The sequence below is a fragment of the Phyllobates terribilis genome, unplaced genomic scaffold (genome assembly GCF_046119375.1).
Source record: "Phyllobates terribilis strain yellow unplaced genomic scaffold, ASM4611937v1 Scaffold_4__5_contigs__length_816908805, whole genome shotgun sequence".
NCBI lineage: Eukaryota > Metazoa > Chordata > Amphibia > Anura > Dendrobatidae > Phyllobates > Phyllobates terribilis.
In genome coordinates this window covers 683159864-683187490 of record NW_027362764.1, presented here as the reverse complement: position 1 = coordinate 683187490, position 27627 = coordinate 683159864, and the positions used below count along the sequence as shown (strand labels likewise).

Genomic DNA, 27627 nt, shown 5'->3' with positions numbered 1-27627 from the left:
TTTGTATAATTTCAGCAAATTTTTCCTCATTTTAATTTGGAGTTGAGCCTGGGTAATTCCAGAATTCTCTGATATTTTTAGTGGCTCTTGTACGTCCGTTCCTCCTACGTCGCTCACGTCTCCTCCCACATCACCTAGTATATCGGTTTCTCGTATGTCAGTCATGTCTCCTCCCATGTCAGGTTTCTGTATGTCCGTCTCTTGGTCAGACCCAAGGTCACCTTCAGTTACAGACACGTGTCTTACTTCTTGTTCATTTTCCACATTACAGTCAGAATCAGTATCACCGTCTGACACTTCTACACTATTTTCCTGCTTAGAAATCTCTAACACAAGACTATGAAAAAAATCTACCAAATGTAGAATATTTCTCAATTTCTGTTTGTCTCTATTTACCAATTTAGAAGTTAACTGTAAATTCTGCAATTCACATTCTTTGTATAAACTGAGCCACAAAACTTCTATGTCATCTCCTACATTAACTTTGAAATTAATATTAATTTAATTAGCAAAAGAAGAAATTATATCCATATTTTGCTTACCTTAAGATTTCTTGGCTTCTCTTTATCAGCACGTCCTGTCTTCAGTTCGTCTGATTCTTTTCCTGTGTGATTCTGTTCCTTGTTAGTACCTCTGCTTCCTGTCTTTCCTCAGTCTGTAGGTCCTTTCTGCTTCTCGTGACAAACTAGTGAATTTACTGACACGTGAACAACAGCTGTTCAGCTCGTCAGGACTCCCCCCTTGTTCACGGAAGAAATTCACTTACTTAATTTAAAAAACAAAAAAACAGGACTGGCTGGCTCACCATTGTAAAATAATACTCTTCCTGTATAATTTTTTTCTACTGAGGACTTCTCAAAGTATCAATATCACGATATTCTTATAAAAAAATGTATCTATTTATTCTTGGATTGTCCATTAAAAAGAATCAGATTGCAGCAGGTACATACAATAATTAGTTATAAAGTAATTGTCCATTTGTCCATAATTAGCTTAATTGTTGAGATTCACCCATCTTTCCTTGGATCCTGGCTGGTAAATCATGTCTTTGTCCAGCATGTGTCCAGGCCTACATGTCATCTGCTTCTCAGCATGAAGATTCGGTGTCTTGTGGGGTGGGCAGAGCAAGAGAGCCCCCCCTTTCTGTACCATGGGCTTTTATAGCCAGTCGTATGGACACCTGTTCTACATATGGTAGTGAACCAAAAATACACACACAAATAGCGCATGTCAACTAGACACGATGGCTGAGGCATAGAACTCAGAAAAATGATTATCGATTAACATTCCAAATGAATTTCCATAATTAACCATTTAACAGAGACCGCCTGGGAATGCCAGGTGCTGTAGGCTTTTGCTTTTTCCTTCCTTCCACCAGCAGGGGGCACTCTCTTCTATGCCTTTTTTCCATTCCCTTTCACAAGTGCACACATTCATTCTCTTTTCTTTTTTTCATTTGCTTTCTCTCTTGCGCTATTTCATCTCTGCAAAATACCAGCATCCTTCTGATCACCGTGGGCCTCCAGCATTGTTGCTTATTTACTTTTAATACTAGGCTCCTTTTCACCAGGACCAGCGTCTCTCGCGTGGCTGGAGGCAACCACCGGTAACCCCAAGCAGAAGACCTTTGCAGGCAACACGACCCTCCCCCCTGAAGAGCAGCTCAAAGTCATTGGCAACCATCTCACCCTCTTCCTTCATTCACCCCTGGACGTCTCGCTCCGTCCCCAAGTTACGGGTCCAGCTTGCTCTTTCTGTCACATTACCGCGATGAAGGGTTAGCCTGCAGGAGACCCTGCGCCGAGCCATTTTTGAAGACACCCGATGCGGCGGGTGAATCACTGCTAAATAAACCACACCTGTAGGGACGGCACAGCCTTTGCATGGACCCTTCGGAGCCCGCCCCGTCACGGCCAGATTGCTCGCCACCAAGCGATCCTGAGAAAGGCTGGCCGGGTGATGGATCGAGCAGCGTCTACTGGCCATACCACCTTGGATACGCCTGATCTCGTCTGATCTCGGAAGCAAAGCAGGGCTGGGCTCGTACAGTACTTGGATGGGATAACTCCTGGGAACACTGGGTGCTGTAGACCATTTTGATGACGTTTTGCCCTACTGCCCAGCTCGGCTAGCATGGAACGGCGCCTTGCCGGACACCGACCTTAAGTAACTTAGTTGATGGAAGCCCCAAGGCCTCTGAGCCAGTTGGCAGCTAAGTACGCTACCTCGCCGCCTTCACGCAGGCCTGACACCGAGATCCTTGCCACGGCTAGGAGTGCTTATTGACTCCGCAGCTCGCCGTGTGGAAATGATGGTGTTAAAAGCCCCCGGGGCCGTGAAGGGGCCAGGCTTTCAGCAGGTGCCCAGGGAAGGTTTTGGATGCCGGCTGCCTAGCGAGGGCCAGCAGAAGTAACATGTTTCTCTGCAAAGAAGCTTGTATAACCAAGCCAGACGGATGCCAAAGAGCTAACCTCAGTGCAAGGAAGGCAAGGAAGGTGCGGAAGGAATTGGGGAGGGGGGGTGATTCCTGCTAGGGCCCTGAAATCATAAAACAGGCAGGAGAGTCTGACGCATGGTGACGGAGAGGTTGTAGAGGCAGATAGGTGGTGTTTTCACGTGCGAGCACGTGTGCATGCTGGCTTGTGTGTGAGAGTGCGCTTCCTAGGTGTGGCGCGCTGCAGACAGTCAAAGGGATTGTTCCCTTTCATTAAAAGTTAATCCCCGGCTGCAGCCTATTAGAAAGCAACTAACCGCGCTCTACTCACCCTACCCGTGTCTACAGGTGAGTCTCGCCTCTGCTCCCGGCCTGTGGCATTGGCCGTGAAGCTGTCGTTCCGTCGACAGCGCTGCAGCCGATCAGTGAGCTCAGCGGCTCTGAGTGGGGCGTTGAGTCTACAAGACCTTTTAAGGAAGCCAGCCAAAAAATTGAAGAAAAGGGAAAGGACAAAAGGACCTGGTCTTGCTGAGCACTGGAAAGGGCAGCCAGCAGCCAGACGTCAAAGTAGAAAAGCAGCAAGTGAGAGGCTTGTCTGTGCCTACAAAGTAGAAAAGCAGCAAGTGAGAGGCTTGCTGGTCCCTACCGCCAAACCACCCTGAACACGCCTGATCTTGTCTGATCTTGGAAGCTAAGCAGGGTTGGGCCTGGTTAGTACTTGGATGGGAGACCACCTGCAAATACCAGGTGCTATAGGCTTTTGCTTTTTCCTTCCTTCCACCTGCAGGGGGCACTCTCTTCTATGCCTTTTTTCCATTCCCTTTCACAAGTGCACACATTCATTCTCTTTTCTTTTTTTCATTTGCTTTCTCTCTTGCGCTATTTCATCTCTGCAAAATACCAGCATCCTTCTGATCACCGTGGGCCTCCAGCATTGTTGCTTATTTACTTTTAATACTAGGCTCCTTTTCACCAGGACCAGCGTCTCTCGCGTGGCTGGAGGCAACCACCGGTAACCCCAAGCAGAAGACCTTTGCAGGCAACACGACCCTCCCCCCTGAAGAGCAGCTCAAAGTCATTGGCAAGCATCTCACCCTCTTCCTTCATTCACCCCTGGACGTCTCGCTCCGTCCCCAAGTTACGGGTCCAGCTTGCTCTTTCTGTCACATTACCGCGATGAAGGGTTTAGCCTGCAGGAGACCCTGCGCCGAGCCATTTTTGAAGACACCTGATGCGGCGGATGAATCACTGCTAAATAAACCACACCTGTAGGGACGGCACAGCCTTTGCATGGACCCTTCGGAGCCCGCCCCGTCACGGCCAGATTGCTCGCCACCAAGCGATCCTGAGAAAGGCTGGCCGGGTGATGGATCGAGCAGCGTCTACTGGCCATACCACCTTGGATACGCCTGATCTCGTCTGATCTCGGAAGCAAAGCAGGGCTGGGCTCGTACAGTACTTGGATGGGATAACTACTGGGAACACCGGGTGCTGTAGACAATTTTGATGACGTTTTGCCCTACTGCCCAACTCGGCTAGCATGGAACGGTGCCTTGCCGGACACCGACCTTAAGTAACTTAGTTGATGGAAGCCCCAAGGCCTCTGAGCCAGTTGGCAGCTAAGTACGCTACCACGCAGGTCTGACACCGAGCTCCTTGCCACGGCTAGGAGTGCTTATTGACTCCGCAGCTCGCTGTGTGGAAATGATGGTGTTAAAAGCACCCGGGGCCGTGAAGGGGCCAGGCTTTCAGCAGGTGCCCAGGGAAGGTTTTGGATGCTGGCCGCCTAGCGAGGGCCAGCAGAAGTAACATGTTTCTCTGCAAAGAAGCTTGTGTAACCAAGCCAGACGGCTGACAAAGAGCTAACCTCAGTGCAAGGAAGGCAAGGAAGGAATTGGAGACGGGGGGGGTGATTCCTGCTAGCGCCCTGAAATCATAAAACAGGAAGGAGAGTCTGATGCATGGTGACGGAGAGGTTGTAGGGGCAGATAGGGGGTGTTGTCACGTGCGAGCACGTGTGCATGCTGGCTTGTGTGTGAGAGTGCGCTTCCTAGGTGTGGCGCGCTGCAGACAGTCAAAGGGATTGTTCCCTTTCATTAAAAGTTAATCCCCGGCTGCAGCCTATTAGAAAGCAACTAACCGCGCTCTACTCACCCTACCCGGGTCTACGGGTGAGTATCGCCTCTGCTCCCGGCGTGTGACATTGGCCGTGAAGCTGACGTTCCGTCGACAGCGCTGCAGCCGATTAGTGTGCTCAGCGGCTCTGAGTGGGGCGTTGTGTCTACAAGACCTTTTAAGGAAGCCAGCAAAAAAATTGAAGAGAAGGGAAAGCACAAAAGGACCTGGTCTTGCTGAGCACTGTAAAGGGCAGCCGGCAGCCAGACGTCAAAGTAGAAAAGCAGCAAGTGAGAGGCTTGTCTCTGCCTACAGCCACACCACCCTGAACACGCCTGATCTCGTCTTATCTTTGAAGCTAAGCAGGGCTGGGCATGGTTAGTACTTAGATGGGAGATCACCTGGGAATACCAGGTGCTGTAGGCTTTTGCTTTTTCCTTCCTTCCACCAGCAGGGGGCACTCTCTTCTATGCCTTTTTTCCATTCCCTTTCACAAGTGCACATATTCATTCTCTTTTCTTTTTTTCATTTGCTTTCTCTCTTGCGCTATTTCATTTCTGCAAAATACCAGCATCCTTCTGATCACCGTGGGCCCCCAGCATTGTTGCTTATTTACTTTTAATACTAGGCTCCTTTTCACCAGGACCAGCGTCTCCCGCGTGGCTTGAGGCAACAACCGGTAACCCCAAGCAGAAGACCTTTGCAGGCAACACGACCCTCCCCACTGAAGAGCAGCTCAAAGTCACTGGCAACCATCTCACCCTCTTCCTTCATTCACCCCTGGACGTCTCGCTCCGCCCCCAAGTTACGGGTCCAGCTTGCTCTTTCTGTCACATTACCGCGATGAAGGGTTTAGCCTGCAGGAGACTCTGCGCCGAGACATTTTTGAAGACACCTGATGCGGCGGGTGAATCACTGCTAAACAAAACACACCTGTAGGGATGGCACAGCCTTTGCATGGACCCTTCGGAGCCCGCCCCGTCACGGCCAGATTGCTCGCCACCAAGCGATCCCAAGAAAGGCTGGCCGGGCGATGGATCGAGCAGCGTCTACTGGCCATACGACCTTGGATATGCCTGATCTCATCTGATCTCGGAAACAAAGCAGGGCTGAGCTCAGACAGAACTTGGATGGGAGACCTCCTGGGAACACCGGGTGCTGTAGACCATTTTGATGACGTTTTGCCCTACTGCCCAGCTCGGCTAGCATGGAACGGCGCTTTGCCGGACACCGACCTTAAGTAACTTAGATGATGGAAGCCCCAAGGCCTCTGAGCCAGTTGGCAGTTAAGTACGCTACCCCGCCGCCTTCACGCAGGCCTGACACCGAGCTCCTTGCCACGGCCAGGAGTGCTTATTGACTCCGCAGCTCGCCGTGTGGAAATGATGGCGTTAAAAGCACTCGGGGCCGTGAAGGGGCCAGGCTTTCAGCAGGTGCCCAGGGTTGGATTTGGATGCCGGCCGCCTAGCGAGGGCGAGCAGAAGTAACATGTTTCTCTGCAAAGAAGCTTGTGTAACCAAGCCAGACGGCTGACAAAGATCTAACCTCAGTGCAAGGAAGGTAAGGAAGGTGCAGAAGGAATTGGGGAGGGGGGGGGTGATTCCTGCTAGGGCCCTGAAATCATAAAACAGGCAGGAGAGTCTGACGCATGGTGACGGAGAGGTTGTAGGTGCAGCAACTGACCGCGCTCTACTCACCCTACCCGTGTCTACCGGTGAGTCTCGCCTCTGCTCCCGGCCTGTGGCATTGGCCGTGAAGCTGACGTTCCGTCGACAGCGCTGCAGCCGATCAGTGAGCTCAGCGGCTCTGAGTGGGGCGTTGAGTCTACAAGACCTTTTAAGGAAGCCAGCAAAAAAATTGAAGAAAAGGGAAAGCACAAAAGGACCTGGTCTTGCTGAGCACTGGGAAGGGCAGCCGGCAGCCAGACGTCAAAGTAGAAAAGCAGCAAGTGAGAGGATTGTCTCTGCCTACGGCCACACCACCCTGAACACACCCGATATCGTCTGATATTGGAAGCTAAGCAGGGTTGGGCCTGGTTAGTACTTGGATGGGAGATCTCCTGGGAATACCAGGTGCTGTAGGCTTTTGCTTTTTCCTTCCTTCCACCAGCAGGGGGCACTTTTCTATGCCTTTTTTCCATTCCCTTTCACAAGTGCACACATTCATTATCTTTTCTTTTTTTCATTTGCTTTCTCTCTTGCGCTATTTCATCTCTGCAAAATACCAGCATCCTTCTGATCACCGTGGACCTCCAGCATTGTTGCTTATTTACTTTTAATACTAGGCTCCTTTTCACCAGGACCAGCGTCTCCCGCGTGGCTGGAGGCAACCACCGGTAACCCCAAGCAGAAGACCTTTGCAGGCAACATGACCCTCCCCCCTGAAGAGCAGCTCAAAGTCACTGGCAACCATCTCACCCTCTTCCTTCATTCACCCCTGGACGTCTCGCTCCGTCCCCAAGTTACGGGTCCAGCTTGCTCTTTCTGTCACATTACCGCGATGAAGGGTTTAGCCTGCAGGAGACCCTGCGCCGAGACATTTTTGAAGACACCTGATGCGGCCGGTGAATCACTGCTAAACAAACCACACCTGTAGGGACGGCACAGACTTTGCATGGACCCTTTAGAGCCCGCCCCGTCACGGCCAGATTGCTCGCCACCAAGCGATCCTGAGAAAGGCTGGCCGGGCGATGGATCGAGCAGCTTCTACTGGCCATACCACCTTGGATACGCCCGATCTCATTTGATCTCGGAAGCAAAGCAGGGCTGGGCTCGGACAGTACTTGGATGGGAGTCATCCTGGGAACACCGGGTGCTGTAGACCATTTTGATGACGTTTTTACCTACTGCCCAGCTCGGCTAGCATGGAACGGCGCCCTGCCGGACACCGACCTTAAGTAACTTAGATGATGGAAGCCCCAAGGCCTCTGAGCCAGTTGGCAGCTAAGTACGCTACCCCGACGCCTTCACGCAGGCCTGACACCGAGCTCCTTGCCACGTCTAGGAGTGTTTATTGACTCCGCAGCTCGCCGTGTGGAAATGATGGCGTTAAAAGCACCCGGGGCCGTGAAGGGGCCAGGCTTTCAGCAGGTTCCCAGGAAAGGTTTTGGATGCCTGCCGCCTAGCGAGGGCCAGCAGAAGTAACATGTTTCTCTGCAAAGAAGCTTGTGTAACCAAGCCAGACGGCTGACAAAGAGCTAACCTCAGTGCAAAGAAGGCAAGGAAGGTGCGGAAGGAATTGTTGAGGGGGGGGTGATTCCTGTTAGGGCCCTGAAATCATAAAACAGGCAGGAGAGTCTGATGCATGGTGAGGGAGAGGTTGTAGGGGCAGATAGGGGGTGTTGTCACGTGCGAGCACGTGTGCATGCTGGCTTGTGTGTGAGAGTGCGCTTCCTAGGTGTGGCGCGCTGCAGACAGTCAAAGGGATTGTTCCCTTTCATTAAAAGTTAATCCCTGGCTGCAGGCTATTAGAAAGCAACTAACCGCGCTCTACTCACCCTACCCAGGTCTACCGGTGAGTCTCGCCTCTGCTCCCGGCCTGTGGCATTGGCCGTGAAGCTGACGTTCCGTCGACAGCGCTGCAGCTGATCAGTGAGCTCAGTGGCTCTGAGTGGGGCGTTGTGTCTACAAGACCTTTTAAGGAAGCCAGCAAAAAAATTGAAGAGAAGGGAAAGCACAAAAGGACCTGGTCTTGCTGAGCACTGGAAAGGGCAGCCGGCAGCCAGACATCAAAGTAGAAAAGAAGCAAGTGAGAGGCTTGTCTCTGCCTATGGCCACTCCACCCTGAACACGCTCGATCTCATCTGATCTTGGAAGCTAAGCAGGGTCAAGCCTGGCTAGTACTTGGATGGGAGACTGTAAAATAATACTCTTCCTGTATTATTTTTTTTCTACTAAGGACTTCTCAAAGTATCAATATCACGATATTCTTATAAAAAAATGTATCTATTTATTCTTGGATTGTCCATTAAAAAGAATCAGATTGCAGCAGGTACATACAATAATTAGTTATAAAGTAATTGTCCATTTGTCCATAATTAGCTTAATTGTTGAGATTCACCCATCTTTCCTTGGATCCTGGCTGGTAAATCATGTCTTTGTCCAGCATGTGTCCAGGCCTACATGTCATCTGCTTCTCAGCATGAAGATTCTGTGTCTTCTGGGGTGGGCAGAGCAAGAGAGCCCCTCCCCTTTCTGTACCATGGGCTTTTATAGCCAGTCGTATGAACACCTGTTCTACATATGGTAGTGAACCAAAAATACACACACAAATAGCGCATGTCAACTAGACACGATGGCTGAGGCATAGAACTCAGAAAAATGATTATCGATTAACATTCCAAATGAATTTCCATAATTAACCATTTAACATTTCCCCCTTTTTTGAGAATAAAAGGACTTTAACTGAAATTTCTCAAAAGAAGATACATTCATCAATCATTTTTTCTTTCCTTCTTCCTTGGCAATATCATTAAATTTCCATAATAATAGTAATAATAGTAATAATAGTATCAATATCGGATAATTGTTATATAATGATGTGAATTCATGTTATGGTAAGCCGTGACTAATATTCATTTAATATGTATAATTATACTTCCCTATATCTAAATTGAAGCAATCGCGGGTTCAATCGTCATCATCTGATGTCATCGGGTCGTCGTCTCGTCTTCTTCTTGGTTCTTTTATAACACAGTCTTTAGATGAAAACTCCTTTGAAATAAATTACAGCATGTAGATATTGTACAGTCCATAATTGTGTTCATTATTGTTCAGTCCATAAACTGTACTCTTTATTAGAAAGATCATGTGTTTCAGTTGATAAGAAAACAAAGTCCATGGATGAAATGTAGCTTTAATATCTGTGCAGTGTCACCTGGACTTACGTTGGATCGTCTTTGGAATCTTCCGTGTGTCCGCACTGGTCTCGTGTCACTTTTGGAACAGATGTGACGTCTTTGGTCAGTAAAGCAAGGGTTAACTTGACACTTTCCTGCTTTATATAGCACCATAACCAGTACTCAGTCCTTTATATACAGGACACATATGCCAGGTATTACCTGTTCACCAGCTTTCATTGAAGCGTTGCAGGTGATAAGAAACCAGTGGAACATGATGAAACTTGAACACAACACAGTACATATAGGATCATCGTCCTCTGCCGTCCTAGTGATCAGTGGTGTGAATTGTATTGTATGTAATGGACACAGTCTATTATAACACTCAGCATTCACACCTGTTACCTTCTGAGACGTCCGGATATCAGTTGCTTCTTCTTGTAACTTTTGAGAATCTCTTTGATTTATAAAAATTAAAAGTCTTTATTAAGATAGAATTCATAATTGCGATGTCTTGATTGAAGTCTTCATTCCCTAATCTGATACCAAATCTGGCAGTTTTTCCTAACCTATAATATCACAGCGTACCATAGCAATCAGTAATATCCATCTAATTATTATCAAAATATTAAAATAAATTATGTTTGGAATAATAAACAATAATAGATATTTCATTATCAATCAAGTACTCCATATGATAGAACATTTTTATGTCATAGGTGTAATTACCTTTTCCAACCCATAGGTGTCAGTGTATTTTGAAAAAACAAGTTTTTATATCTTTATTAAACCAATAATATCAAAGAATGTATACTCCTGAACCAAAATGAATAAATATATGAATGTATGAATGAATGAATGAATGAATAAATGAATGAATGAATTGTTGTGTTTACTCAGATAATGTAAACATTTTTTTCTTTAGCAATATATATTTAATGAAGCAATACTCTTGTATTAGACATTACTTTATTAAATATTAATGTGTTTTCTCAATTGAGATATTGAACTGAAATAAAATCAAATGAGAATTAAAAAATGAAAAAATAGAAAAATAAGAAGCATAAAGTAAGAATAAAATTTTAAAAATGAAAAATAAAATTAAGAGTAAAAATAAGAATAAAAATAAAAATAAGGCCTTTAAATTTTAATGACAAATGCAGAGTAATTATATTCTCCATAAAAAATACCCTTATATCTCCATTATCTGGATGATTTCATATTTGTCATAACCTTGTACCACCAAAAAATATTAAATTATGCAACTTTGCATGTAATACCCTTCTTAATTATACCATAGTACCTTATTATTTCTTCTTTATTAAATGTGTGTAAAATAAGTATTGATCAAAAGTGATTATGTAATCAGGATCAAAAACACATTTTTCCCCTTAATACCAAAAATATTATTTTATAAAATTTATGTATATATCAGAACCCAATTAAAAATAATTATTCTTCTAGAAATATTGTGCATAAATTTCATATCGATGAGTAGCATAGATTTGACTAAAGAGAGGTGTGTACCTATTTAGGTAACCATTAAAAATAATATTATAGTTATTCAAGAATATTATCATGTGGAAAATTATTCTAAATATAAATTTGCTTTGTAAACCATTTTGATGTGTGGTTGCCCTTATCCACTATTAGTTAAATCAAGAAATAATAATTATTAAAGAAATATAGAAATATATATATGTAGATAATACCAAATTATGTATTATAATTTCCTCAGAATTAAATATATTTTTGTACCTTCACATAAAGAAACATTTTTTTTTTTTAAACATACAAACATTCGAGGCCTCTGTCACATCAATCACACTTAGCAGCTGCTGATTTACTCATCTGTCACCTTCACTCTGACATTCACAGATCTGTTCAACTCAAACATTCCACATATGAAGTTTTAGATATATATATATATATTTAACCCAAAATTGTTGTATCCCAATTTATTAATGCGCATTGCCATATCAATTGAATATCTTTATATTTCTTTGAATATTCCCCAAGTACATATTATATAATATGAGAGTAAGTCACTGGAATTTCAGACACTTGAAAAAACTCTTGTCTTAGATTCTTTTTTCACTGGCTGCCCGGTCTTAAGTTACATCAGTTGAAAATAGAATGAATGGGATACTATACTATTAGCTCAAAGTTCAAAGGCCGCAGCTGTCACACGTCATGCTGTAAAGCTACTTTAATTTGCACGAACACTTCATGCACAGAAAATATTAGCAACACAAAAGAATTAATAAGTATTACATATATATTATAGTTCAACTAGATATATTGTTATTATTTTTAAATGTTATACACATAAAATCATGCAATTTTTTCACTTCCTGTGTGAATAAAGAAATAAATCCATTTTAGAGTTCTTTGATCAAATCCTGCTTTGGAATGAAAACTCTAAGGAAATATAAGAAAATAAAATTAAATATCAAATTCATACAGAAACAGAATTATTTAAATATCTTATACATATATTGGTTGGTTCTAATGTAATTCAAAATATTGCTACTTAAATTTATATATATGAAGTTCTAATTTATTAATTAATATATATATATATTTTATAAACGTATATATAAATACAATTATACGCAATCTCTACTTAGACAAGTGTATATATATATATGTATATATATATATATATATATGAACTATTAGAAACTATGTAACTACAATTTTACTGTATGAGATTATAAATAAATATTGTGACATTGTATTACATTTTGATACAACATTATAATTACAGTTTTTCCTTAGCCACTCCCTAAACCAAATCTTCTGTCTCTCTCAAATATCTCCAGGAACGCCCTATTTAGGAAAGACATTTTTCTATCCTTCAAAACCTCAGAGAACTGCCTGTTCTTCTGTCCACATTCCATGACGTCACAGTGAGTTGGTCGTCTCACCTGTCTCTGTCCATCAGTTTCAGCCATTTTCCTTTTTAGAGAATCACAGTTCTGACTGAGAATTAACTCATTCTGTGGAGAGATGGATCTTTGCACTGGCTGATATGGCTTATAACATATATGAAATCTTCTGCGTATTTGATAGAGTTCACTATGGGGATGACTCAGTCTAGGAGAGTTTGATATTGGCTTTTGGTAAGATTTTACCTTTCCTGGTTTTATAAATTTAGCTTGATTTATTTTCTTTTCACGATTCTCATGTTTTCTAACAAAATCCAGCATCTGCGCACATTCAAATAATGAATTTTTTTGTGATGCCATAACTTGGGAAACTGAATTTAGGAATTTGAATTTTTGTACAAAAGTTGTTATCATATGTTGTACTTTTCCATTTTTGATGAGAGCTTTGTACAACCGTTCAAATATGGACATGAATGTATATGTACATTCCTTCCTACCAATCCTTAGTTTCTGCAGATCTTCTATGTTGGGAAAATCCTTTGTGACACAATAAATCAAATATCTTAATCTGTCCGAATCATTTTCCCATCCATTAGGAGAGTCATTTTCACAGGGCATTAAATGTAAACGTCTGGACAATGTCACAGGAATCCATATTTTAAATAATTGATTCCTCTCCTCATTGGATAAATCAAACTTATCAGAGAAGCTCTCAAATGTCTCTGAATTTCTACAGGCATGGATTTTGACATCATATTTTGGCATGATTTTGTATAATTTCAGCAAATTTTTCCTCATTTTAATTTGGAGTTGAGCCTGGGTAATTCCAGAATTCTCTGATATTTTTAGTGGCTCTTGTACGTCCGTTCCTCCTACGTCACTCACGTCTCCTCCCACATCACCTAGTATGTCGGTTCCTCGTATGTCAGTCATGTCTCCTCCCATGTCAGGTTTCTGTATGTCCGTCTCTTGGTCAGACCCAAGGTCACCTTCAGTTACAGACACGTGTCTTACTTCTTGTTCATTTTCCACATTACAGTCAGAATCAGTATCACCGTCTGACACTTCTACACTATTTTCCTGCTTAGAAATCTCTAACACAAGACTAAGAAAAAAATCTACCAAATGTAGAATATTTCTCAATTTCTGTTTGTCTTTATTTACCAATTTAGAAGTTAACTGTAAATTCTGCAATTCACATTCTTTGTATAAACTGAGCCACAAAACTTCTATGTCATCTCCTACATTACCTTTGAAATTAATATTACTTTGTTTAGCAAAAGAAGAAATTATATCCATATTTTGCTTACCTTAAGATTCCTTGGCTTCTCTTTATCAACACGTCCTGTCTTCAGTTCGTCTGATTATTTTCCTGTGTGATTCTGTTCCTTGTTAGTACCTCTGCTTCCTGTCTTTCCTCAGTCTGTAGGTCCTTTCTGCTTCTCGTGACAAACTAGTGAATTTACTGACACGTGAACAACAGCTGTTCAGCTCGTCAGGACTCCCCCCTTGTTCACGGAAGAAATTCACTTACTTAATTTAAAAAACAAAAAAACAGGACTGGCTGGCTCACCATTGTAAAATAATACTCTTCCTGTATTATTTTTTTCTACTGAGGACTTCTCAAAGTATCAATATCACGATATTCTTATAAAAAAATGTATCTATTTATTCTTGGATAGTCCATTAAAAAGAATCAGATTGCAGCAGGTACATACAATAATTAGTTATAAAGTAATTGTCCATTTGTCCATAATTAGTTAATTGTTGAGATTCACGCATCTTTCCTTGGATCCTGGCTGGTAAATCATGTCTTTGTCCAGCATGTGTCCAGGCCTACATGTCATCTGCTTCTCAGCATGAAGATTCTGTGTCTTGTGGGGTGGGCAGAGCAAGAGAGCCCCCCCTTTCTGTACCATGGGCTTTTATAGCCAGTCGTATGGACACCTGTTCTACATATGGTAGTGAACCAAAAATACACACACAAATAGCGCATGTCAACTAGACACGATGGCTGAGGCATAGAACTCAGAAAAATGATTATCGATTAACATTCCAAATGAATTTCCATAATTAACCATTTAACAGAGACCGCCTGGGAATGCCAGGTGCTGTAGGCTTTTGCTTTTTCCTTCCTTCCACCAGCAGGGGCCACTCTCTTCTATGCCTTTTTTCAATTCCCTTTCACAAGTGCACACATTCATTCTCTTTTCTTTTTTTCATTTGCTTTCTCTCTTGCGCTACTTCATCTCTGCAAAATACCAGCATCCTTCTGATCACCGTGGGCCTCCAGCATTGTTGCTTCTTTACTTTTAATACTAGGCTCCTTTTCACCAGGATCGGCATCTCCCGCGTGGCTCTAGGCAACCACCGGTAACCCCAAGCAGAAGACCTTTGCAGGCAACACGACCCTCCCCCCTGAAGAGCAGCTCAAAGTCACTGGCAACCATCTCACCCTCTTCCTTCATTCACCCCTGGACGTCTCGCTCCGCCCCCAGGTTACGGGTCCAGCTTGCTCTTTCTGTCACATTACCGCGATGAAGGGTTTAGCCTGCAGGAGACCCTGCGCCGAGACATTTTTGAAGACACCTGATGCGGCGGGTTAATCACTGCTAAACAAACCACACCTGTAGGGACGGCACAGCCTTTGCATGGACCCTTCGGAGCCCGCCCCGTCACGGCCAGATTGCTCGCCACCGAGCGATCCTGAGAAAGGCTGGCCGGGCGATGGATCGAGCAGCGTCTACTGGCCATACCACCTTGGATACGCCTGATCTCGTCTGATCTTGGAAACAAAGCAGGGCTGGGCTCGGACAGTACTTGGATGGGAGACGTCCTGGGAACACTGGGTGCTGTAGACCATTTTGATGACGTTTTGCCCTACTGCCCAGCTCGGCTAGCATGGAACGGCGCCTTGCCGGACACCGACCTTAAGTAACTTAGATGATGGAAGCCCCAAGGCCTCTGAGCCAGTTGGCAGCTAAGTACGCTACCCCGCCGCCTTCACGCAGGCCTGACACCGAGCTCCTTGCCACTAGAGATGAGCGTTGTTCTACTCGAACTGTTCGCCAATCTCAAATTCGAGCTGTTTTGGGCGGTGTTCGAGCCGTTCGGCGAACACGAACAATTTGAGAAAAATTCGGCTGTTCGAGGTTATGTTCGATAACTGTTCGTGCACCAAAATCATAACTGGATTTTTTCTCAGTAATGATGAAAATTAATGTTAATACGCAGTTTGAGTGTACAGCGGGGTGGGGGGAGGGGCAGGGGATGGATCTCTGCAGGAACAATGAAGATCTCCATTTTTTTTTCTCTTTCCCGCATTTGCAGTGGGGAGGTGCAATCTGTCAGCCTATCAGCAGCGCACACACGGAGCGAAGTGCTTTTTTTCACACAAGCAAGGGCATGTGTCATTGGCAGTGTATGTCACATGTCCTTGCCCTATAAGACCAAGCCATTTTCCCCGTCGCCACCATTTTCTCACTGCTGCAGCTGCGTGTTAGACGGCACCGCTGTTGCTGTGTGCGCTATACCTTGTTAATTTCAAGCCAATTTTCGCTCAAATATACAGATAGCTTGGGAGTAGGGAATAGTTGTGATTGCAGTCCTTTTAAGGACTAGGTTACAGCATTTCCTACGACTTTTATCAGGGAGGTCTGTGCTCTTAAATAGATAGGTTGTGGGAGTAAAGACTAATTGTAATTGGAGTCCTTTTCAGGACTAGGTTACATGAGTTCCTATCAGTTTTTGCCAGGCAGGTCTGTGCCAGTGCTGTGCAAGTTTTTTTCACAGCATTTGGCTGAATCTAGCAAAGCTAATCCTTTTTGGCCTATTGCAGAGTGTGTTAGTCAGTGGAGTAGCCTATCTGTGTTGCAAGATATAACACCTGTGTATAGAATACCAATTTTTTTACTGCACCTAGTGAAGTAAAATCTTTTGGGCATAGCATCATTCTATTAGTCCATCTATACTGACCTCCATCAGGTTGCAAACTGAATATAATTTTTTTCTGCATCTAGCTCTGAAAAAATATTTGGGCTTCTAGCAGTGTGTGGGACTTGGTCTATTAGTCCATCTATACTGACCTCCATCAGGTTGCAAATTAAAAATAATTTTTTTCTTCATTTAGCTCTGAAAAAATATTTGGGCTTCTAGCAGTGTGTGGGACTTGTTCTATTAGTCCTTCTATACTGACCTCCATCAGGTTGCAAATTAAAAATAATTTTTTTCTGCATCTAGCTCTGAAAAAATATTTGGGCTTCTAGCGGTGTGTGGGACTTGGTCTATTAGTCCATCTATACTGACTTCCATCAGGTTGCAAATTAAAAATAATTTTTTTCTGCATCTAGCTCTGAAAAAATATTTGGGCTTCTAGCAGTGTGTGGGACTTGGTCTATTAGTCCATCTATACTGACCTCCATCAGGTTGCAAATTAAAAATAATTTTTTTCTTCATTTAGCTCTGAAAAAATATTTGGGCTTCTAGCAGTGTGTGGGACTTGTTCTATTAGTCCTTCTATACTGACCTCCAGCAGGTTGCAAATTGAATATAATTTTTTTCTGCATCTAGCTCTGAAAAAATAGTTGGGCTTCTAGCGGTGTGTGGGACTTGGTCTATTAGTCCATCTATACTGACCTCCATCAGGTTGCAAATTAAAAATAATTTTTTTCTGCATCTAGCTCTGAAAAAATATTTGGGCTTCTAGCAGTGTGTGGGACTTGGTCTAATAGTCCATCTATACTGACCTCCATCAGGTTACAAATTAAAAATAATTTTTATCTGCATCTACAGTACCTCTGAAAAAATATTTGGGCTTCTAGCAGTGTGTGGGACTATTTGTATTAGTCCATCTATACTGACCTCCATCAGGTTGCAAATTCAAAATAATTTTTTTCTGCATCTAACCCAGCCAATAGTTTTGGCCTAATACCACAGTTTGGCCACTCAGCTCTGCTCGGTTACCATCCATTGTTTTTTTGTGCAAACAACTCCAGAGTTGTGAATTAGTTAACCACCAAAATGAGTGGAAAAAGGCCTGCTGCTGGTGGAAAGGGGAATAGGCGTGTTGGGAAGGGGAAAAAAGGTTGTGTCCGTGGGGTAGGTGTTAAAGCAACAGTAACATCTGCAGAAGAAAGACCATCTTCCAGCCAAACTAAAATGTCTACTTCTTTTAGCGGACAATGTGATAAGATCCCTTTCTTACGGCCACGCCAATCGCTACAAATTCCAGATGAGGCACAAAAACAGCAGGTGCTTCAACGGATATCAAGTGCTCCTTTAAGTGGGCTCTCCTCCACATCAACTTCAACATCACAAATACTCCAGTCCTCAAAGGTGTCACCCAAATCGCACTTGCTTCCTCACAGCTCCCAAATCTCCAGCTGCCCGTCTGAGTATGAGGTAGAACAGATGGTTGAGTCTGCAGAGCTGTTTACTCATACTATAGCCTGGGAATCAGAGGTCGACTCCAGCGCTTCTGTGAATCCAGACGAGGAAATGATCTGCACTGATGCCCAGAATCTTTATGAGTCGGATCCAGGACCAGACGCAGAAGGTTCTGACCATAATGTAGACCCTCATTCCCAAACTGTAACTCCTGTTGGTGGAGACAATGAGGAAGACGATGATAAGACTCAAATACCTGATTGGAGCGACAACTTTAGTTTTTTGTCAGGGCAGGAACAGGTTGGCTCTGAGGACGACGGGTGTGATAACGCACAGGGTGATGATGATGAGGTCGGAGATCCCACTTACTGTCAACCCACAGTCAGCCAAGAGATGAGGTCAGCAGAGGAGGTGGAGGAAGATGCTAGTGACAACGAGGTCAGGTTGCGCCTTCCTGGACAGAGACGTAGTACTGGAAGCACGTCAACAACTGCATCCTCAAACACAACTCTGCCTCTCACCACAAGTCGTGGTGGCTCTTCAGGTCGCATGGGTGCTAAGCCTTGCATAGCCTGGGCATTTTTTCAGATCGATAAAGATGACCCAACTCGTGTTATCTGTAACATTTGTCAGCAAAAGCTAAGTAGAGGCCAAAAAATACATAGTTTGAGTACTTCATGCATGAACCGGCACATGGACATGAAGCATAAGTTGCAGTGGGAAGCTCAGTGTGCTACAATGCGGCGTAGCCGGCCGGGCCAATCACCGTCTGCCATATCTTGTGCATCCGCGGCCTCTTCATCCTCTGTGACTGGGGGGACAGCAGTCACACCTGTTTTGGGGCGCAGACCTGCCACCTCTTTACCCGCAACAGCCAGCGTGATTGGCAGGTCATCATTTTCTTTGGAGGTGGTAACACCAGCTGGTGTTGAGCGCTGTCCGACATCGATAGCACCACCATTGGATCAAGGCAACCTAACATGTCCGCCTGCATCTTCCTCACAGACCGGCAGTTTGCCGGGGACACCCTTATCAACCCCGTCTAAGCACAATAGCCAGCCCTCGGTCCCTCAGATGTGGACAAGTAAAAGACCATTTCCTCCTAGCCATGAGAAAGCTAAGAGGTTGAATTTCACCATCTGCAAGCTCTTGGCTACAGAAATGCTGCCTTTCCGCCTGGTGGACACAGAGGATTTTCGAGACCTTATGTCCGTCGCAGTGCCCCAGTACCAGATGCCCAGTCGGCACTACTTATCAAAGAAAGGTGTGCCTGCGCTCCACCAGCATGTCGCACACAACATCACCGCTTCTTTGAGAAACTCTGTGTGTGACAGGGTGCATTTCACCACAGACACTTGGACGAGTAGGCATGGACAGGGGCGTTACATGTCGCTGACTGGGCACTGGGTAACTATGGTGACAGCAGGACAAGGGGCTGCTGTCCAAGTCTTGCCGTCCCCACGAGTTGTGCGTCAATCCTCTTTATGTCAAAGTTCCTCCACTGCTTCTGCCTCCTCAACCTCCTCTCGGTCTTCCACCTGCACCCAAAGCCTGTCTGGTCATGCCACAAGCTTTCTAACTGCGCAGAAGGGATCCTGCACACCTCCTTACTATGCTGGCAGTAGGGCTCAACGTCATCAGGCGGTTTTTACATTGAAATGTCTGGGAAATGTGAGTCACACAGCTGAGGAGTTGTGGTCAGCTCTGGAGAACCAATTTCATGAATGGTTGTCTCCACTGGACCTGAAACCAGGGAAGGCCGTGTGCGACAATGCTGCAAACCTGGGTGCGGCCCTTCACCGGGGCAATGTCACACACGTGCCTTGTATGGCTCACGTGTTGAAGCTGGTTGTCCAGCAATTTTTAGCCCACTATCCCAGACTAGATGGCCTTCTGCAGAGGGCACGGTCGCTGTGTGCTCACTTCCGCCGTTCGCATCCCGCAGCTCAGCGACTTACATCTCTACAGAAGTCGTTGGGCCTGCCACTTCACCGGCTAAAATGCGATGTGCCTACCCGGTGGAATTCAACTCTGCACATGTTGCAGCGACTGTGGCAGCACCGACAAGCCCTGGTGCAATACGTTCTGACGTATAGCCTGGGCCAACGAGATTCAGAGGTGGGGCAAATCACGCTGGAGGAGTGGTCTCAGATCAGGGAACTATGCACCCTTCTGCACAGTTTTGAAATGGCGACGAAGATGTTTAGTGCTGACGATGCCATTATCAGCATGACTATTCCGGTGATTTACATGCTGGAGCACATGTTAAACAGAATTCGGAGTCAGGTGGTGGCACAAGAGGAGGTGGAGGAAGTAGAGGAGGAGGAGTTGTATGCGGAAGGGCTAACATCTGCAAGGTCCAGACAGTCGGCAGCACCAAGGCGGCAGGCATGTGAGGGTGGGGGAGATGGTTTTACCAGGGCGCATGGTAGCAGCCAAACTAGTGAGGAAGGTGCAGGAGCCCAGGAAGAAGTGGAGGACGAACTGATGGAAGACTCATCAGATGAGGGAGACCTTGATCACATTTCTGTTGTGCGAGGTTGGGGGGAGAGGACAGAGGAAGGAAGCATGATTGTTACCTCGCCACCAACACAACAGGGACTTGGTGCTCCTGGATGCGCAACACACATGAGTGCCTTCTTGCTGCACTACCTGCAACATGACCCTCGAATTGTGAGAATTAGAAATAATCCTGACTACTGGGTTGCCACACTGTTAGATCCCCGGTACAAAAGTAAATTTGCAGAAATTATTCCTGCCATAGAAAGGGATGCACGCATGCAGGAGTATCAGCAGAGACTGTTGCAGAATCTTACATGTGCTTTTCCACAAAATACCAGTGGTGCACGTAGTGAATCTCACAGTTCCAACTTGCCAACCGTGGGACCGTCAAGTGTTCAGCACTCAAACCGTAACAGAACCACAGTATCTGCTGGTAACATCAATTTTGCGGAATCATTTCACCACTTTTTTAGCCCATCCTTTGCAAGGCCACAGGAGACAAGAAGTCTGACACATAGTCAACGCCTAGAGACGATGGTACAGGAGTATCTCCAAGTAAACATTGAAGCCACGACTGTGTCACTGGACCCTTGCTCTTTTTGGGCTTCCAATCTGGATAAATGGCCGGAGCTAGCCACTTACGCCTTGGAGATCTTGTCATGCCCCGCAGCCAGCGTTCTGTCTGAACGTGTGTTCAGCGCTGCTGGTGGTGTGCTGACAGATAAGCGCACGCGGCTCTCCACTGATAATGTAGACAGACTCACGTTCATAAAGATGAACAAATCATGGATCCGAAACGACTTTTCTACCCCTGTGTCATCCTGGGGAGAGTAAAAGCTTGATGATTGGTTAAAATCACCCTACCAACCGTTTTAAGCTTTCAAATTACTAATCATGTTTATCTGTATCTTGACTGGAAAATAATTTGGGCTTTGTAGCAGTGTGCAGCACTGATCCTATTAGGCCATCTATACTAAAGCTTCACCAGATTTAAAATTAAAAATAATTTTTAGCTGCATCTAGCCCGGAAAATAATTTTGGGGCTCCGAGATGCGCAAGGCACATAAGGGCCTTCTTGCTGCACTACCTGCAGCATGACCCTCATATTGTCAGAATTCGAAGTAATCATGACTACTGGGTTGCCACACTCTTAGATCCCCCAAACTTTTCGATCAACCTTTTCATTTTAATAAAGACCAAAAAAATGGTCATTTTTGAAATTATAAGCATTAGCAGGTTGTTAGAAACTGAAATCAAACAGTTTTCAACTCAAAACTTTATTCTAGGTGATGTTACATTTTCACATAGGACCCCTTGTTCGAAAGGAGCTTCTGAACTCTCTCGTCCATTGAATTTGTCAGGTTTTGGATGGTTTCTGCTTCAATTGTTTTGCATGAGGACAGAATACCCTCCCAGAGCTGTTGCTTAGATGTGAACTGCCTCCCGCCATCATAGACACTCCTTTTAATGATGCTCCAAAGGTTCTGAATGGGGTAGAGGTCAGGGGAGCATGGGGGTCACACCATAAGTTTGTCCCCTTTTATGCCCATATCAGCCAGAGATGCAGATGTTTTATGTGCAGCATGAGATGGTGCATTATCATGCAGAAAAATGATCTTGCTGTGAAATACACGGTTCTTCTTCTTGAACCATGGCAGGAAGTGCTGTTTGAGAAAATCCACATACATTATGGAGTTCATCTTTAGCGCCTTCAGGGATCCTAAAGGGGCCGACAATCTCTCTCCCCATGATTTCAGCCCAAAACATTACTCCACCTCCTCCTTGTTGGCGCTGTAGCCGTGTTTGCGTGGGGTGTCCATCAACCAGCCATCCTCCACTCCATCCATCTGGACCATCGAGCGCTGCACGGCACTCATCCGTGAACAAAACAGTTTTGAAATCAGTCTTCATGTAATGTTTGGCCCACTGGAGCCGTTTCTGCTTGTGTGAAGTGGATAGAAGAGGTCGACAGGATGGCGCATGCACAGCTGCAAACCTCTGAAGGACCCTGCATCTTGTTGTTCGGGGGACGTTGGAGGCACAAGCAGCTTCAAAAACTTGTCTGCTGCTATGACAAGGCTTTTTTGCCGCTGCTCTTTCAACCTGACGTAATTGCCTGTAGGAAAGAGTCCTCAATTTGCCCTTATCAGCACGCACACGTGTGTACTGTGAATCAGCTACATACTTCTTGATTGCCAAGACACTTCATCCTGATCATCGCACAATGTTGATTGTAGTCATGCCTTGACCTAAACACTCCACAATTTGTTGCTTCTCAGCAGCCGACACATCCTTTTTCTTTCCCATTTTGGCAGAAAATGTAGGCTGCTTAATAATGTGAGAGAGCCTTCTTAAGTAGTCTTGCCTTTCATTTGACACACCTGCCAAACTAATTAGCACAGGTGTCTGCAATTGCTTACAGTGATATAAAGAGCCCTAACACACATCACCATCAATGAGTTTAACTGACAAACAAACAAATTCTTCCCTTATCACTCCTAAACACTTTTTGTATAATAATTTGGAACGCAGTGTACATGTGCTTTTCCACAAAACACCAGTGGTTCACGTAGTGAATCTTACAGTTCTAACTTGCCAACCGTGGTCTGTATGGAGTTGTTCAATAAAGGGCCCAAAATTAAGATAACATAGATGGGAGAGGTCTCTATGAATAGGAATTCCTAAGTATTTGATACCCTGTGAGGGCCAGGCAAAGGGAAAGTTGGACTGGATGGAATCCTATATGGATTTGGGGAGGGAGACATCGAGGGCCTCAGACTTCGCTGCATTGATTTTAAAATTTTACCATGTAACAAAGTGATCTATTTCAGCCATAACAGCATGGATGGATATATGTGATTGAGTGATATATACTAGGACATCATCAGCAAATAGAGAGCACTTGTACTCGGTGCCTCCCACCTCAATCCACCTAATATTGGGGTTATGGCGAATTGATGAGAGCAGGTGCTCCGTCACTAGGATGTATAAGAGAGGGGACAGAGGACATCACTGCCTTGTCCCATTGGTGATTGTGAAAGGTGATGAAAATGTTCTGACGCACCCCCTGGGCCTTGGGACACCCGGAGCCGGACCCTTTTTGGTGGATGCTGGTGGTTGTAGTCTTCGTGGCGGCGGCCCAGTTCCGTGGCTCAGGGCGGTCAAACCAGTGGCGGAACTATTTATGTGGTTTTCATGTTTAAATGTCCGACTACGCCACCCGTGGATTGCGGTCAGAGTGAACCGCCGCTACAGGGCAGACCACTGAGGCTGGTGTTGTGGGTGCAGCAGAGCGTAGCATAACTCCCCACGGGAGGAGTATAGCCTCAGGGCAGTGTATGCGGAGGATGGGGGTGATGGTGCAGGGCAGCAGCAGTAACGACACGGAGTCAGTGATGCAGTTCAGGGCCTTTACTCACAGTTCTTATTATCCAGACCACGTCTGCAGGTAACGGCTGCCCACGTCGTACTGTGCTCACCAGGTGAGGGGCTCAGACAACTCCCAGATAACTTTGGAGCACTTCACAGGACCCCCTTTGTGTGTCCTTTGTCTGGCCTTTCTTACCAACACTTCTGTCCGGCTGCCTCGGGCCTCCTCTTGGTAAACTTGGCGCCAGTTTCCCTGACCCTATGTGGTGCCTTCCTAGCGGGTGTAGCGAGGGGCTGCGCCACATAAAATGTCAGAGCCTCCGGTTTCTAGCTGAGGGTCGTTTCCTGCCTCCACTAGTTCGGGGACCGGTCTCCCCCTTTGGCCTGACCCCTCCACGCAGGTGGATTCGGGCGTGCGGTGGCGACTCGCCCGTCCGCACCCCTGGGATCCCTTCATTCCTCGTTCCTGGAGCCTTCTCCGCTCCTCTTCCTTCCTTCTCCCTCTTCCAGGCCTGGGCCTCTGTTACTAGGCCCGCCTCCGGAGCAGAGCTCATGCAGAGCCCCTGCTCCCTGCCACTTCTGCTCAGACTTCTCTGCACTGAACTAAGATGGTGCCCACCTTTTATACTCCCTTCTCAATGCACCCAGGAACTGCTTCCTCCCTGCTCCTGCACTACAGGGTTCCCCTTCCTCAGTGTTCCCTCCCCCCACTCCAGCCAGGGACAGGGACTGTCGTGCCCATCTCAGGGGCATATTGGTCGCCCTGCCCCACGGCAATGTGGTGTAATGCATGCAGGTGTCGGGTCCTGATCCACACTCCATCCTTACCTGAGAGTGAGATATCACACCTCTGGGTGAGGTGCAATACGTCTGTAGCAACCGAGCCCTCAGGGTGCTACAGTTCCATTTATCGTCAGCCTAGGTGACGTATTGCGATACAGGGCCGTGATTTTGGCTATAAAAGGGTCCCCTAGACCCCTACCCCAAGCTTTTTAAGAGAATCATATATGGCGTGCCAGGAGACTCTATGGAATGCTTTCTCAGCATCCAACGAGAGTATCTAATTACAAATTTTTAACTGCATCTAGCCCAGGAAATACTTTGTGCCTAGTAGCAGTGTCTGCTAGTGAGCGGATTATCCCGGCTGTTAAGCAAGCTGCACCACCTGTAGTTTAGACACTTAATTTTTTCAAAGGAAATGCTTCGGGACCATGGGATACTTAGTGAAGAGCATCAGGAGGCACCCCAAGGCATAGGGGCTGGGACTGGCAGTAGGATGCCTTGCGGTGGACAGCCGAGCTCGATCCTTATAAAAGCTTTTTAACTGCAGCAGCTTTAGTGGACGCTACTGGAGCTGGAATTACCGCGGCTGCTGGCATGAGACTTGCCCTCCAATAGATCCTTGTAAATGGATTTAAAGTGTATTCATTCAAATTAGAGAGACAATTTAAATTAAAAAGCTTAGAGCTGCCTCCACCACAGGGGGGCTCGCTCGACCCACCAGCGGACAGGCACCAGTATTGGGAGAGGGGGGCTGGCCGTCAGGGTTCACCGCCGCTCTGGCACAAACCCGGCGACACAGAGGTGGCACAGGCAGGAGCGGACTGGCCGTGTCGGCTTCTCACTTTTTGGATTTTAGAAGGGCATGACATGCCTATATCTGTGTCTCCCCCTCCTTTTACTCCTCCACCTCTTTTATTTTCACATGACTATATGTACTTGTCACTTTTCCATGTGTTAGTTATGTCTTCTGAGCAGTTTGACAGCTTTTGGACACCTTTGAAGGTGTTTTCTATGTGTTTTTGTTTGCCTGCCATTGGTTTTAACGGTGTTCGAAGGTGTTCGACGAACAGTTCGACAAACAGTTCGGCGAACACACGGGTGTTCGACGAACCGAACCGAACTCGAACACTACGGGGGTGGCTCAACACTACTTGCCACGGCTAGGAGTGCTTATTGACTCCGCAGCTCGCAATGTGGAAATGATGGCGTTAAAAGCACCCGGGGCCGTGAAGGGGCCAGGCTTTCAGCAGGTGCCCAGGGAAGGTTTTGGATGCCGGCCGCCTAGCGAGGGCCAGCAGAAGTAACATGTTTCTCTGCAAAGAAGCTTGTGTAACCAAGCCAGACGGCTGACAAAGAGCTAACCTCAGTGCAAGGAAGGCAAGGAAGGAATTGGGGAGGGGGGGCGTGATTCCTGCTAGGGCCCTGAAATCATAAAACAGGCAGGAGAGTCTGACGCATGGTGACGGAGAGGTTGTAGGGGCAGATAGGGGGTGTTGTCACGTGCGAGCACGTGTGCATCCTGGCTTGTGTGTGACAGTGTGCTTCCTAGGTGTGGCGCGCTGCAGACAGTCAAAGGGATTGTTCCCTTTCATTAAAAGTTAATCCCCGGCTGCAGGCTATTAGAAAGCAACTAACCGCGCTCTACTCACCCTACCCGGGTCTACCGGTGAGTCTCGCCTCTGCTCCCGGCCTTTGGCATTGGCCGTGAAGAAGACGTTCCGTCGACAGCGCTGCAGCCGATCAGTGAGCTCAGCGGCTCTGAGTGGGCGTTGTGTCTACAAGACCTTTTAAGGAAGCCAGCAAAAAAATTGAAGAGAAGGTAAAGCACAAAAGGACCTGGTCTTGCTGAGCACTGGAAAGGGCAGCCGGCAGCCAGACTTCAAAGTAGAAAAGCAACAAGAGAGAGGTTTGTCTCTGCCTATGGCCACACCACCCTGAACACACCCTATCTTGTCTGATCTTAGAAGCTAAGCAGGATTGGGCCTGGTTAATACTTGGATGGGAGACTGCCTGGGAATACAAGGTGCTGTAGGCTTTTGCTTTTTCCTTCCTTCCACCAGCAGGGGTCACTCTCTTCTATGCCTTTTTTCCATTCCCTTTCACAAGTGCACACATTCATTCTCTTTTCTTTTTTTCATTAGCTTTCTCTCTTGCGCTATTTCATCTCTGCAAAATACCAGCATCCTTCTGATCACTGTGGGCCTCCAGCATTGTTGCTTCTTTACTTTTAATACTAGGCTACTTTTCACCAGGACCAGCGTCTCCCGTGTGGCTGGAGGCAACAACCGGTAACCCCAAGCAGAAGACCTTTGCAGGCAACACGACCCTCCCCCCTGAAGAGCAGCTCAAAGTCACAGGCAACCATCTCACCCTCTTCCTTCATTCACCCCTGGACGTCTCGCTCCACCCCCAAGTTACGGGTCCAGCTTGCTCTTTCTGTCACATTACCGCGATGAAGGGTTTAGCCTGCAGGAGACCCTGCGCCAAGACATTTTTGAAGACACCTGATGCGGCGGGTGAATCACTGCTAAACAAACCACACCTGTAGGGACGGCACAGCCTTTGCATGGACCCTTCGGAGCCCGCCCCGTCACGGCCAGATTGCTCGCCACCAAGCGATCCTGAGAAAGGCTGGCCGGGCGATGGATCAAGCAGCGTCTACTGGTCCTACCACCTTGGATACGCCCGATCTCGTCTGATCTCAAAAGCAAAGCAGGGCTGGGCTCGGACAGTACTTGGATGGGAGACCTCCTGGGAACACCGGGTGCTGTAGACCATTTTGATGACGTTTTGTCCTACTGCCCAGCTCGGCTAGCATGGAACGGCGCCTTGCCGGACACCGACCTTAAGTAACTTAGATGATGGAAGCCCCAAGGTCTCTGAGCCAGTTGACAGGTAAGTACGCTACCCCGCCGCCTTTACGCAGGCCTGACACCGAGCTCTTTGCCACGGCTAGGAGTGCTTATTGACTCCGCAGCTCGCCGTGTGGAAATGATGGCGTTAAAAGCACCCGGGGCCGTGAAGGGGCCAGGCTTTCACCAGGTGCCAAGGGATGGTTTTGGATGCCGGCCGCCTAGCGAGGGCCAGCAGAAGTAACATGTTTCTCTGCAAAGAAGCTTGTGTAACCAAGCCAGACGGCTGACAAAGAGCTAACCTCAGTGCAAGCAAGGTGCGGAAGAAATTGGGGAGGGGGGGTTGATTCCTGCTAGGGCCCTGAAATCATAAAACAGGCAGGAGAGTCTGACACATGGTGATGGAGAGGTTGTAGGGGCAGATAGGGGGTGTTGTCACGTGCGAGCACGTGTGCATGC

At 46.3% G+C, this 27627-nt stretch overlaps 1 non-coding gene and 9 pseudogenes across 1 annotated transcript; all 10 read left to right on the top strand.

Moving 5' to 3' along the window:
• Positions 1–1973: 1973 nt before the first annotated feature.
• LOC141269117 (5S ribosomal RNA) lies at positions 1974–2093 on the top strand (annotated as a pseudogene).
• Positions 2094–3074: 981 nt separating this feature from the next.
• LOC141269139 (5S ribosomal RNA) lies at positions 3075–3193 on the top strand (annotated as a pseudogene).
• A 621-nt stretch (positions 3194–3814) lies between these two features.
• On the top strand, positions 3815–3934 carry LOC141269482 (5S ribosomal RNA; annotated as a pseudogene).
• Positions 3935–4856: 922 nt separating this feature from the next.
• Positions 4857–4975, top strand: LOC141268294 (5S ribosomal RNA; annotated as a pseudogene).
• A 621-nt stretch (positions 4976–5596) lies between these two features.
• Positions 5597–5716, top strand: LOC141270231 (5S ribosomal RNA; annotated as a pseudogene).
• Positions 5717–6514: 798 nt separating this feature from the next.
• Positions 6515–6633, top strand: LOC141266849 (5S ribosomal RNA). Its single transcript, XR_012320870.1, has one exon. It is a non-coding gene; the product is annotated as a 5S ribosomal RNA (ribosomal RNA).
• Positions 6634–7252: 619 nt separating this feature from the next.
• LOC141268549 (5S ribosomal RNA) lies at positions 7253–7372 on the top strand (annotated as a pseudogene).
• A 7646-nt stretch (positions 7373–15018) lies between these two features.
• On the top strand, positions 15019–15138 carry LOC141269830 (5S ribosomal RNA; annotated as a pseudogene).
• An 11094-nt stretch (positions 15139–26232) lies between these two features.
• LOC141269483 (5S ribosomal RNA) lies at positions 26233–26351 on the top strand (annotated as a pseudogene).
• Positions 26352–26972: 621 nt separating this feature from the next.
• LOC141268646 (5S ribosomal RNA) lies at positions 26973–27092 on the top strand (annotated as a pseudogene).
• Positions 27093–27627: the final 535 nt, after the last annotated feature.